Source organism: Somniosus microcephalus, chromosome 13, assembly GCF_052327205.1.
Source record: "Somniosus microcephalus isolate GS21.2 chromosome 13, FLI_Smic_1.0, whole genome shotgun sequence".
NCBI lineage: Eukaryota > Metazoa > Chordata > Chondrichthyes > Squaliformes > Somniosidae > Somniosus > Somniosus microcephalus.
In genome coordinates, this window is record NC_140999.1 from 7,600,111 (window position 1) to 7,614,808 (window position 14,698).

Here is a 14,698-nt window from a genome sequence, read left to right on the forward strand (position 1 = left end):
GGTGCAACAAACACTCTCACCTCTCTCTCTTTGTTAAATGTCTCTTAAATCAGATTTGTGTCTCTGAGTCAGAAGGTTGTGGGTTCGAATCCCACTCCAGAGACTTGAGCACATAATCCAGGCTAACACCCCCAGTGCAGTACTGAGGGAGTGCTGCACTGTCGGAGGTGCCGTCTTTCGGATGAGAAGTTAAACTGAGGCCCCGCCTCCTCTCTCAGGTGGACGTAAAAGATCCCACGGGCACTATTTCGAAGAAGAGCAGGGGAGTTCCCCCGGTGTCCTGGGGCCAATATTTATCCCTCAACCAACATCACTAAAACAAATGATCTGGTCATTGTGGCATTGCTGTTTGTGGGAGCTTGCTGTGCGCAAATTGGCTGCCGCGTTTCCTACATTACAACAGCGACTACACTTCAAAAAAAAAGTACTTAATTGGCTGTAAAGCGCTTTGGGACGTCCTGAGGTCGTGACAGGCGCTGGAGAAAGAAGGTGGTTGTTGAAGATTTAATCCAAAAAAATAATAGCAAAAACAGTTTTGGAAAGAGTGGGTGGAGCAGACTTTCTCCAGGACCTTGAGTGTTAATCGAGGAACCCTTGGCTTGTGTGGGTGCGCACCCTATTCTGAGCCGGGGCTGGGATCGACTTATTGGCGTGTGTGTATTGTTCAGCTGAAGGTGTCTGCAGCCGAGCTGTGTTGTGGTGGGGTCTCAGACTGGCTCGTTAGATTTTCTCTCTCTCTCTCTCTCTTTCTCTCGCACGGAGCTGAGTGTAGCGAATCATTCCTCTCTGTCCTTTTGAAACTGAGCTCAGTTCCCAACCTCCAATCCAACAAATCGTCAAGATTGCAAAAAGAGACAATCCCAGGGAGCACTTTCCTTTCCGGAGGGGAGAGAGGGGGCAAGGTAGTGGAAGGTTGTTCATTTCTTAATAGCAGATACCCGATCCGTCTATCAGTCTGAAAGGATGAACTGAGTGAGACCTTGATCAAACAGCTACAAGCGGCGCTGGACGAATCCTTGGGATTTGGGATCTGAGGAACGGATCAAGTAATCTTGTACCCAGGGTAGGTAAAATTTAATTTCCGATTTTCTTCTCCTTGCTAATGCCTTTAGGGGGGGGGGGGGAAGCAAAGCGCAGGTTGGATCTTAAAAAAAATTGTGAATGCATTGAAATTGACAAATATGAACTGAAATTGGCTAATTTTTCTTCATAAAAAACCAATGTGCTTGGCAACGATTAGAATCGAACTGATGCAGATTCCACCGGTCTCTGAGTGATCGATTCTTTTTGATCTGTTTGTATTTATTTCAACAGCTGCCGGTGTTTCTGGTTTTTATTTATTATTAAAGAGTTATGGAATTATGATTATGATGCTATCATGGAATCATTTTGCCAGCTTTATTTCAACGCAAGTCTGTTGCTGGGCTTGTCAACTCTTGGTTGCTTAGCCCCTCTCAATCCATTTCAAACAAGGCTGCTATTCATCTGAGTGGGGTTGGCTGCCGAGGACGGTATTATTCACATTGTACCCTCTTTTTTTTAATTGCTGGCAGGGGGGCAGTCAATTCGGTAACTGGGGGTGCCGGGGTGCTATCGGAGTATCTGCCTGCACAGTCGAGATGAGCAGTGGTTCACGGCTAGTGCCCATTGTGCTGTCAGTTTCGAGGGTCACAACTGAATGGAAATGAACCGAGCAGGCATACAGTTAGAGCTAAAGGTGGGAGAGAGAGAGAGAGAGAGAGAGAATGGGAAACAAGAGGGAGGAAGAGGGAGGGGGGGGGGGGGGGGTTTGGATGGATAAATACAAAATAGTGAAAGACTTGAAATGAAAGAAGAGGGAGGTTAAAATATCAGACAAAAGGCTGACAGGAGGCGCACAGGTTCTCTCTCTCCCTCCACTGGTTATATTCTACAGTGGAAATGCTTCCCCCCTCTCCCCAGGCTCCGCGAACTACCAGCACCGCACTCAAACCTTCACACACACACACACACTACACACACAACCCCCAGTAAATGAGCAAAAGGACCCCTGGATTTCCAACCGTTACAATTGACATGGGTCTCAGCATGAGGCAGCCCAAGAGTCCAGCTCCAGCAGCACCTGTCTGCAAAAAAAAAGTACATCGGAGAGTGAGAGCCATAGAGAGAGAGAGAGAGAGAGAGGGGAAACAACATGAGGCAACAGAAAGAGCCTGTTGGTGAGCAAAGGCTGTGAGGGAAGGACAAATGCTTCAGAATTTTAACTGAGGGTTTACATTGCAAATCGAATCATACTGCTGCTCAGACTTACAATCTTATTCGTTTATTCCCCCCCCCCCTACTCAATATCATAGAATCACAGAAACTTACAGCACAATGCACTTTATTATGGTTATGTTTATGTTAATGTATTACAAGCCAAATGTATGTTGAATGTTTAAATGTCTTAATCTAAATGTACACTCTCGGGAGCCGCAAGCCTACATTTCGTTGTACTGCACTTGTGCACTAACAATGACAATAAAAGTTGGTTTGATTTGATTTGATTTGAGAAGGAGGCCATTCGGCCCGTCGTGCCTGTGCTGGCTCTTTGAAAGAGTAGTCGTGCTTTAGTCCCCCCCCCCCCCCTTTTTGTCGGTAACCCTGTCAGCTCCTCATCCTCCAGAACCCGTCCAACTCCCTTTTACAGTTATTGGTGTAATCAGCTTCCACCACCTTTTCAGGTCCAGCGTTCCAGATCCCCAACAACTCCCCGAGTGAAAAAAATTCTCCTCATCCCCCCCCTCCCCTCTAGATCTTTTGTCAATGATTTTGAATCTGTGACCTCTGGTTATTGACTCACTCGCCAGGGAGAATAGTTGCTTTCCTCTATCTACCCCTATGAAAACCTCTCTGTCAAAATACGAGAGGTGATAACGTTGAGAAATTTAATTTCCTTGCCCCCCCCAGTGGTACGATCAAACACTCTCTGATCAGGTCAGGTACTAAATAGACTCCCTCTGAATTGTTCCTCTTGCTGAAATCAATCCAACATTTCCCCCACGCCGCAGTTTCTATTCTCTGGCACGGCTTCTGAATGAATGTTGTTTCTATTTTAAAAGGAACCTTTTGTCTTGTGTGCGAGCTGAGAGAGAGAGAGAGAGAAACTGATTGGTTTCACTGAGATCCCTGTTAGGGAGAGCAGACCATTCTGCTGTCTGTCTGAGCTGGATTTCAAGGTGGGTTTTTAAGCCAAGGACTGAGAGATTGAACACACTCGACTCAACTCACCAAAGCCCAAACCAGATTGGCACTTTTTAAAATTGATTCACAGAACGTTGCCGGCAAGGCCAGCATTTATTGCCCATCCCTAATTGCCCTCGAGAAGGTGGTGGTGAGCTGCCTTCTTGAATACAACTGAGTGTCTGGCTCGGCCATTTCAGAGGGACAGCTAAGAGTCAACCACCAGTCTGGAGTCACTTATAGGCCAGACCAGGTAAGGGCGGGGCAGATTTCCTTCCCTGTAGGACATTAGTGAATCAGATGTATTTTACGTCAATCACGGTCACCATTACTGATACTAGCTTTTTATTCCAGATTTATTTAATTAAATTTAAATTCTGCAGCTGCTGTGGTGGGATTTAAACCCATATTTCCAGATTGGTAGCCCAGAGCTCTGGAATACTAGCCCAATAACATAACCACTATGCTACCGTACCCCTAAATGTCAGGACTCTTTTACACTCCATACAAACTCGTTATTTTATTGTTGCTAGAGTATCTCCTGTGGCATTGCTCATGGTGAGAGTGATGACACCCTATTTTATCTTGACAGAAGCATTGCACCCTGCAGCCCGTAACGTATTATTCTGCTGCTCAGGCAGCAATGTTCTTAACACGGCCTGCAATGGTTCAGGATGAAGGCCCACCGCCACCTCATAAAGGGGAATTAGGGATGGACAATAAATGCCAGCTTTGCCAGCGACGTCCACATCCCGAGAATGAATAAAAAAATAAATTGAACTTTCCCCTTTAAGGCAGAGAAGTCCAGTTATTCCAAACAGGCACATCACAAGGTCACTTAGAGGCTAATTGCTGTATGACATTCATTTTTATTTTAAGATGCTGTTTGTTCATTGGAAGAACCCCAGCCTGTTCAGTTGTGATTCTGTTGGTGTTTTCTAAATAAGAGAAAAAGAGCTTGTATTTCTACAGCACTTTTCACAACCTCAGGACGTCCCAAAGCGCTTTATACCCAATGAAGTACTTTTGAAGTGTGGTCACTGTTGTAATGTAGGGAAACGCGGCAGCCAATTTGCACACAGCAAGCTCCCACAAACAGCAATGTGATAATGACCAGATAATCTGTTTTAGTGATGTTGGTTGAGGGATAAATATTGGCCCCAGGACACTGGGGAGAACTCCCCTGCTCTTCTTCGAATAGTGTCATGGGATCTTTTATGTCCACCTGAGAGAGCAGACGGGACTTCGGTTTAATGTTTATATTTAAGGCAATGTGTTGCAAGTGTGACATAAACTCTGAGATGTGACGGACACATGTTAGATGCAGGTTTTTTTATCGATAGGGAAAGCTATCATTGTTACCTTGTCTACCTACTGATTTTCCAAAGTGAAGATGCCCAGGGTTTGTCACAATTATAGATTATATCACCGATAATGTTAACTATGTAAAAGCTCTTTAAAAAAACAGTTTAATTTGGAATTGAATGGGACAGTGGGATAGACACTGAACTTTCACTGCTGGGACCTGGCTCCAAATTCAGCCAAGTCTGATGGGATCCTCGAAGGATCTAATGTGAAATGAGTTTGAGGAATTACATAAGAACATAAGACGTAGGAGCAGGAGTCGGCCATTCGGCCCCTCGAGCCTGCTCCGCCATTCAATAAGATCATGGCTGATCTGATCTTGGCCTCAACTCCACTTCCCTGCCCGCTCCCCATAACCCTTGGCTCCCTTATCATTCAAAAATCTGTCTATCTCCACCTTAAATATATTCAATGACCCAGCCTCCACAGCTCTCTGGGGAAGAGAATTCCAAAGATTCACGACCCTCAGAGAGAAGAAATTCCTCCTCATTTCATGAAAGAATGAGGAGATACAATATAAAATAAATAGTACAAGAGTAAAGGGGGTGCAAGAACAGATAAACATGGGGGCATACATACAGAAATCTTTGAAGTTGGCAGGACAAGTTCATAAGGCTTTTAGCAAAGTATATGGGATATAGGAATATAGGAACGTAGCAACAGTAGACTATTCATTGGCTCGAGCCTGTTCTGCTGTTCAATTCAATCATGGCTGATCTTTATCCTAACTCCATTTACCCGCTTGGTTCCATAAGCCTAAATACCATTTGCCTAACAATTCTCAATCTAATTCCTAGTGGACCTGCAGCCCAAAACAGCCATGAATTTGTCACTGATTGGCCATCTCAGTCAGAGACATCCACAGGAAATGGGAAAGATGCCCCGCTGGGTTCAACAGGGGGCGCTCTTCTGAGGTTGGGGCTGGCTGTATTGTTGGGGCAGAGTAGAGGGAGCTTTACTCTGGTCTGGCTATGCTATAACTGACTGGGAGAGCTTGATGTTGATAATGGGTCCCTGAAACAGGAAGAGTTCCATTCTTTGGCACTGACATCCCCTACCTTGATGAGAGGACAATTGAAAAAGTCTAATTTTAGGAATTTCCCTGATGGCTGGAGGGGGCGAGGTGGGGCTATCCCAGCATTCAAAGCAGCAGTGAAAGCCTTCTATTAAAACTATAGGGCCTGTAGTTCTATTAAATAGTTCTATTCTTATGTTACAGTTACATAACGCTCTGGTCAGACCCCACCTGGAGCACTGGGTTCAGTTCTGGGCCCCGCACCTCGGGAAGGATATCTCGGCCGTGGAGGGGGAGCAGCGCAGATTCACCAGAATGATACCGGGGCTAAAGGGGTTAAATTCCGAGGCCAGGTTGCACAGACTGGGCTTGTATTCCCTCGAGTTTAGAAGATTAAGGGGTGATCTGATCGAGGTGTTTAAGATGATTAAAGGAGTTGATAGGGTAGAGAGAGAGAAACTATTTCCTCTGGTGGGGGGAGTCCAGAACAAGGGGGCAGAACCTTAAAATTAGAGCCAGGCCGTTCAGGGGTGATGTCAGGAAGCACTTCTTCACACAAAGGGTGGTGGAAATCTGGAACTCTCTCCCCCAAAAAGCTGTTGAGGCTGGGAATGTCAAAACTGAGATGGATAGATTTTTGTTAGGTAAGGGTATTAAGGGTTATGGAACCAAGGCGGGTAGATGGAGTTAAGATAAAGATCAGCCCTGATCTAATTGAATGGCGGAACAGACTCAAGGGGCTGAATGGCCTCCTCCTGGTCCTAGGTCCCTATTTTAATAGGACTCGCTCAGTTGCTCTTTGGATGTTGGGATAGTCCTGCTCCCTTCTTTTGGTGGAGAATACAATGCTGAATCTCAGCTCGAGAGTATGTTCACATGTTGTGAATGGAAGCCGGAGACATACAGAGCATCAGGTCTCTAGAAGGTCAGAGGTGAAGAGGAGGCAGCTGCAATCTTAACCCAGTTCCAGGTGGGCCTGGACCTACAACACAGGCTGAATTTTAACCACTCAATCAGGAATCTTTTGGGAGGGTTGTCCAGATGTTTCTTTTGGGGCATGCAACCTCTGGATGGCCATGACTGGCCCACCTTGGGCCTACTTAGAAAAGGAAACTTTATGAATATGCACTCCCGGTGCGGAGGCTCGCACGGTGGGAGAATGCGTCAGGAAATCGTTCGCTCGCTTGTCAAGATTTTCAACCACAACCACGTGCATTTATATAGTGCCTTTAATGTAGTAAAACATCGCAGGTGGCAAAATTTGACACCGGGCCACATAAGGAGACATTAGGACAGGTGACCAAAAGCTTGGTCAAAGACGTCGGTTTTAAGGAGCGTCTTAAAGGAGGAGAGAGAGGCGGAGAGGTTTAGGGAGGGAATTTCAGAGCTCGGGGACCCAGGCAGCTGAAGGCATGGCCAGCAATGGTGGAGCGATGGGAATCACGGATGCACAAGAGGCCAGAATTGGAGGTAAAAATTGATTACTGGATGTAAAGCAGTGGAAGAAATGAGTTGCCTCGTGTGCCGTTAGTCACGGAAGAGAAAGAAATAGATTTGAATGGATGTAAGATCACGGAGGATGCGCATGTTTTCCTAATAAGAAACATAGAAACATAGAAACATAGAAGATAGGAGCAGGAGACGGCCATTCGGCCCCTCGAGCCTGCTCCGCCATTCAATGAGATCATGGCTGATCATCCAAATTCAGTACCCTGTCCCTGCCTTCTCCCCATATCCCTTGATCCCTTTAGCCTTACGAAATATATCTAACTCCTTCTTGAATATATTTAATGAATTGGCCTCAACTGCCTTCTGTGGTAGAGAATTCCACAGGTTCACCACTCTCTGGGTGAAGAAATTCCTCCTCATCTCTGTCCTAAATGGCTTACCCCTTATCCTTAGACTGTGACCCCTGGTTCTGGACTCCCCCGCCATCGGGAACATCCTTCCAGCATCTAGTCTGTCCAGTCCTGTTAGAATTTTATAAGTTTCAATGAGATCCCCTCTCATTCTTCTAAACTCCAGCGAGTACAAGCCCAATCGACCCAATCTCTCCTCATACGTCATTCCTGCCATTCCAGGTATAAGCCCTTCAGACAGGTGAGGCTTCAAGTCTGGAGCGTACATTGGCAAAATGTAGCCCGCCATGTGCAGCCTTTCTGTGTGAATCTTTCTTCCTGCTACTCTACCTTGCCCAAGAGTTGGCAAGGCTTGTTATCACGAATCACTTCATCTTGTGCCATTCCTGAATATTGGGAAAGAATTCAGGACTGGGAGGCCTTGGGGAGCTGGACTGAGAGCCCTCAGCCATCTGCTTGCTTAGCAGCCAACAGGCAATCAGTTGCTTGTGTTACCTTATCTTTCACGGCCCAATGTCTCTTGTGAAAGTCTGGTCCAACTATGAGCAGCTGTTTTCTAGCTATTTTCTGTGCACAGGTTTATCAAGGTGAAGATATAATAACTGAACAGGAAATATCCCTCGCTTGCTCCCAGAGATGCCCTAAAGTCCTCCCTGGTCAGGTGTGGCAGAGCATGTGTTAGACTGCCTGGCCGCAGTTATTAGAGCAGGTCTCTTTTCTCCATTGCAGATTCAGAGCAAGGAGAGTTGGCAAGAGTCAGAGACGCATGGGACTCGGAAACAAGAGGGAAAAACAGTCGGATTTTTTTTTTAACATGTTAAAAAATTGCTGCTGTTGCATTTTTCGGTGACTTGGAAATGCGCTGCCAAATCTGCAATCTCGTGCCACAGAATTTGGTCGGTCGTGCCTGAAATTGCCCTTGGGATGCTGCAGAATTCTAAGGAACCCGGGTAAAGCACGCTTGGAAGCCCCATCTACCCTGCCCCAACAATATGTCTCAGCCCGAAGCTCGGGACTGAACCATTTACTGCACCAGCATTGCAATTTTCCAATTCCCACATCAGCCATCAGTGAGTTAGATTGTCAATTAGTGTCAAAATAAGCGATTGAATCTTGCTCAAAGCTCATTTCAGACAAAAAGGGGAGAATGGAGACCGCTGGGGGTGGGGGGGGGGTGGCGGGGGTGACCTGATAGAGGTCTTTAAGATTATGAAAGGGGTTCGATAGGGTAGACGTAGAGAAGATGTTTCCACTTGTGGGGGGAGTCCAAAACTAGGGGCCACAAATGTAAGATGCTCATCAGTAAATCCAATTCAGGAGCAATATTTTTACCCAGAGAGTGGTGAGAATGTGGAACTCGCTGCCACAGGGAGTGGTTGAGGCGAATAGCAGAGATGCATTTAAAGGGAAGCGAGATAAAGACATGAGGGAGAAAGAAATAGAGGTTATGCTGATGGGGTGAGATGAAGTAGGGGTGGGAGGAGGCTCGTGTGGAGCAGAAACACCAGCACGGACCAGTTGGGCCTGTTTCTGGGCTGTACTTTGGGCTGTAAAATCTATCTAATTAATTTCATCCTTCTGAGCTAGATTTGAAGTCAGGTTCCAAAGGTGAAAGGACTGACACACTGTAGCAGGAGTCCCCTGAGTAATGTGCTTCTGTTACAGTCTTAGCGCAGAATTGCAGACTCGCTCTCTCCCTATCTCCACACTTGACTGCTCAGTGAACAGCCTTTCCTTTGATCGGAGTCAGTTGCGCTATTAATAATTCTGACCATGTAGCCAGACACATTGTGAATTTTAAGCTGGAAAAGGACTAGCCAAGCAAGTTATTGTTTTTAAAGGAGACCCCGCTCTTTTGTCTAAAGACCAACCTCGTTCTCCATTTGGAGAGGGAGAGGGACCAGAACCCGCGACACTTTCGTCAAGATGTCAGGTGACCGAATGATGCGACGCACCTTATTGTCTCGTGCGTTAATGAGTAAACCAAAGAAGGTTGGGCAAATATTTTTTTCATGATGGAGCGGAGGCCATTTTTTTCTCTTAACAATTTCCGCTCCAACCCCCACCCCTTCCCGCCGCCCGCCCCACCTGAAGTAGTTGAGCCCTCGCTTGGGTGCAATCCCCTGGTTGCCCCTCTACAACCTCATCCAAATGGCCATTCTTCAAGTGTGAAGTTAGACAGTGGGGGGCAATTTTAACCTTACCAGCCCATTGGGAAACTGGCGGGATCGGGCGCATCGCTGGTTTGACAACCTGCCCGATTGAAAAAAAAGAAAGACTTGCATTTCTATAGCGCCCTTCATGACCTTACGACATTTCAAAGCACTTTACAGCCAACGAAGTATTTTTGAAGTGTAGTCACTGTTGTAATGTGGGAAACACGGCAGTAAATTTGCCCACAGCAAGCTCCCACAAACAGCAATGTGATAACGACCAGATAATCTGTTCTTTAGTGATGTTGGTTGAGGGATAAATATTGGCCCAGGACACCGGGGAGAACTCCCCTGCTCTTCTACGAAATAGTGGCCATGGGATCTTTTACATCCACCTGAGAGAGCAGACGGGGCCTCGGTTTAACGTCTCATCCGAAAGACGGCACCTCTGACAGTGCAGCACTCCCTCAGAACTGGACTGGGAGTGTCAGCCTAGATTTTTGTGCTCGAGTCTCTGGAGTGATATCAACACAGAGTAATATCGGGCCGGGTGTAAAACCGGAGTTCCACACAATCCAGTGAGTTTCCCGTGCCGTGCGTTAGGTTAAAATTACCCTCACCCCAAGCATCAGCAAGCTACTCAATCACAGCCAAACCAAATTGTGTATGCATTCTATGTCCACATAGACCACACTTGGAGTATAGGGAACAGTTCTGGTCTCCATATTATAAAAAAGGACATAGAGGCACTGGAGAAGGTGCAAAAAAGATTTAGTAGAATGATACCAGAACTGAGAGGCTATACCTATGAGGAAAAATTGAACAGGCTGGGGCTTCTTTCTCTAGGTAGACCTCTTTAAGATTATGAAAGGGTTCGATAGGGTAGATGTAGAGAAAATGTTTACACTTGTTTGGAGACCAGAACTAGAGGCCATCAATATAAGACAGTCACTAATAAATCCAATAGGGAATTCAGGAGAAACTTCTTTACCCAGAGAGTGGTGAGAATGTGGAACTCGCTACCACAGGGAGTGGTTGAGGTGAATAGTATAGATACATTTAAGGGGAAGCTAGATAAACACATGAGGGAGAAAGGAATAGAAGGATATGCTGATGGGGTGAGATGAAGAGGGGTCGGAGGAGGCTCCTGTGGCGCATAAACACCAGCACGGAGCAGTTGGTCCGAATGGCCTGTTTCTGGGCTGTAAATTCTGTGTAACTGTGTATGTCCACATGCCGTACGTGCCTCCAGCTGGGATTGTGGCAAGACAGCCAGAAGTGGGTGATTCTGCCTGATTCTCTCTGTCCTCACCCAGGGATACTGAAACCAATTATGATGTTCCAACTCCCTCCTTGGCTGAGATCAGCCAACAACAACAACTGGCATTTATATAGTGCCTCTAACGTAGTAAATCGTCCCAAGGCGCTTCACAGGAGCGATTATCGGACAGAAATTTGACATCAAGCCACATACGGAGATATTAGGGCAGGTGACCAAAAGCTTGGGCAAAGAGGTAGGTTTTAAGGAGCCTCTTAAAGGAGGAGAGAGAGGTAGAGAGGCGGAGAGGTTTAGGGAGGGAATTCCAGAGCTTAGGCCCCAGGCAGCTGAGGGCACGGCCGCCACTGGTGGAGCGAAGAACATCGGGGAATGCGCAAGAGGCCAGCCTTAGAGGAACGCAGAGATCTCGGAGACAACTCAGTTCAGACCAGGAATTGAACCCGTGAGATTGTGCTCCGCATCGCTCACTGACACTCTGCCTCCAGCAACTGACCTTGCAGGGGAGCAGGTGAGGCAGCTTCCCCCCATCCAGCCTCAAATTCAAAAGACTCGCTTAGGCTGCAGACATACCCAGCCCACACTGTTTCCATGGCAGTTGCCGCCTGTGATCATTCAGTGCGAGACCATTGCACTCAGGAACTGATTGATTTAATTGTGTCAAAAGACATAATTAGTTTTATTTTACATTTGTTGTATCAGCACACGCTCGCACAGCACCAGAGGGGAAGCTGCACTCAAAGGGTCTGTGACTCCGAGACCGGTTGCAATGGTGTTCTGCGATTCTGTGATGCGCACTCCCTGAGGGCAGGGGACCCATAGGGTCACTGTATCAGAGTAACTTTGTCGAACTCGCAGTCCAACTGTCTGTGGAGGACCCGGAAGGCACAGGGGGCTTTCTTTATATTCATTCACGGTGTGTGGGCGTCGCTGGCAAGGCCGACATTTATTTTCATCCCTAGTCGCCCTCGAGAAGGTGGTGGTGGGCTGCCTTCTTCTTGAACCCCCGCCGTCCGTGTGGTGAAGGTGCTCCCACAGTGCTGTTAGGGAGGGAGTTCCAAGATTTTGACCTAGCGACATGAAGGAACGGCAATATATTTCCAAGTTGGGATGGTGTGTGACTTGGAGGGGAACTTGAAGTGGATGGGTGTTCCCAATGCGTCAGCTGCTCTTGACCTTCTAGGTGGTGGAGGTTTTGGGTTTGGGTGGTTCTATCGAAGAAGGGGGTGCGGGGAAATATTCTCTGCCTGGAGGGAGGTGGGGAAGACACAAAGAGACACAGGCCTTCCCTGTCTGGGGGCAGGTGGAGACAGAGAGAGACACAGGCCTTCTAAGACAACAAATCAAGATGGAAGAGTTTGGTGAAATGTGCTGAGTTACCTCTGACCACTTGGAAACTCAGGCCAGTTGGTTCGCTGCTGTCAGTGGCCTCTATGCAAAAAAGTTTTCTGTGGGGATTGGAGGGTTCAGTGGGTCAGGCAATGATCTTTCCACTCTGGGACCTCAGTTCAACAGGCCTCGGAAACCCCTTTAGCTACCTTGGCCAAATGACCACTCTTGGCTTGTGAGCCTGGGCAGTCAGCAGTCATAGAATCATAGGGCTAGAAATTCAGTAGGCTTTGCGCCCAGTTTTCGCCCAAAGAGGGCTTTTGCGCCACTTGCTGAGATTGCGCCGATATTCAGCGCTGCGGTAATGGCGGCGTTAGCCAGTAGCGCTGCGCTGCCACCGATGATGTCATCGGTGTGCGCAGTGCCCCGCTACCGCCCCGCTACCGGCCCGACCGCCATATTTAGCTACGGCCGCCTCTTCTGCAGCGGCCGCAAACAGCGATCTGAAAACGGGGCCGTCCTGCAGCCTTAGTGGGGCGAGTTAAGGCGGAGGTGCGGCCGGCCACTTTTTCGGCGGCCGCCTGCCCGCACCTCCTTCCCTGGCCTCCTCCACCCCACCCCTGCGGCATTGCCGGCTGTTTTCCGGGAGCCCGGCACTTCTCCGTGGTGCCGGGCTCATTTGCCGGCACTAGCGAGCGCCGATCTCGCTGTTGCAGGCACCTCCCCCTTAAGAGAGGGAGGAAGGCCTGCAGTACCGCAGCCTGCCGCTACGCAGCGGGTGGCGCTGCGGCACCTAGCGCGCCGAAATTCAGTTTCAGCGCCCCAAGCGGGGGCGGCCACACCCTTGAATAGCGGCCGGCTTCGACTTGGGGCGCTGAAACTGAATTTCCGGCGGGCGCAAGTGGCTCCGCGCGCAGCGGTAACTTCTGGGCGCAAGCGAGCTAGCGGGCCCAAACTGAATTTCTAGGCCATAGAATCTTAGAATTATGCAGCACAGAAGGAGGCCATTCAGCCCCTCATGCTGAGTTGATTGGTAAAAGAACCACAGGCAACATGAGGATTTTTTTTTACGCAGCGAGTTGTTGTGATCTGGAACGCGCTGCTTGAAAGGGCGGTGGAAGCAGATTCAACAGTAACTTTCAAAAGGGATTCGGATAAATACTTGAAGGGAAAAAAACTTGCAGGGCTATGGGGAAAGAGCAGGGGGGAGTGGAACTAATTAGATAGCTCTACCAAAGAGCCGGCACAGGCGGGATGGGCCGAATGGCCTCCTTCTGTGCTGCACCATGCTATGAATCTACGATAGCAAAATACTGCAGATGTTGGAAATCCGAAATAACAACAGAAAATGCTGGAAAAACTCAGCAGGCCAGGCAACATCCGTGGAGAGAAAATAGAGTCAACGTTTCGGGTCAAACCCTTTGTCAAGACTGGAAAGACACAGGAAATGAAATAGATTAAGAGGCCAGGCTGGGAGAGAACAAAAGAGAAGTGGAGAGACATTAAGAGGTATTCAAAACGAGACGGGATGGTGATAGGACTAGTGGAGACAAAAGACGGCTCTAGATTAGGTGTGAAATGTTCCGGCAGAATGAGAATTATGAGGTTGGTGGCCGCGGGGGAAAGATCTCCAGAGGAGATGAGGTCAGTGACAGTCTTGGAAACGGTGGTTTGATGTTCGGTAGTGGGGTCATGGTCCAGGTGGAGGTAGGAGGAGGTGTCGGAGAGTTGGCGTTCAGCTTCCGCTAGGTAGAGGTCAGTGCGCCAATCAACAACAGCACCACCCTTGTCAGCAGGTGCTATGAATCTATCTCTGTGCCGGCTCTTTGAAAGAGCTACCAATTAGTCCCACTCCCCCAGCTCTTTCCCCCCACAGCCCTGTGTCGTCAAGCCTGCTGCTGTCCTCACTTGACATATGCACCAGTGCACCTTCTGACCAGGGTCACTGGACAGTGACTGAGAAAGCGGGGAGGGTTGACAACCCCAGCGCAGGCTGCGATTCACACCTATTGCCTTCCTACTCTGTATTCTCAGTTCTATGCTGGGCAGTGCACATGTGCCCCTATTTATAAAAGGCTGACCCTGCTTCAGAGAATGGAATCCCAGGTCCTCACAGACAGGATTAATTCCAACAGGCTTCAACACGCTGGAGATATTTTGAGTAACGATTTCAGGCGTTTATCTCAAAGTAATTCTGCTTGGCACGAGCTCCTTGTCGAAACTGTTTCCAATACAGATTAATATTTTTCCTCTGCATTTCAAGATATATACTCAGAAGCTTTCTTTAACCATAACTCAATCGCGCAGGAGCATTTGAAGCAATTGCCGATAGCCTGTTTATTCCACCGCAGATAAAAGGAATTGCTTTTTATAAAGACTGTAATTTTCCGCTTCCATCTAATTTGCTGGTTGTTAAGGGCTTTGCGTTTTTTTTCTGCTGTGGATGCTTTTAAGAAAGTTGAGGTGGGATTTTGATGTTTTGGAATTCAGGTCATTTTAG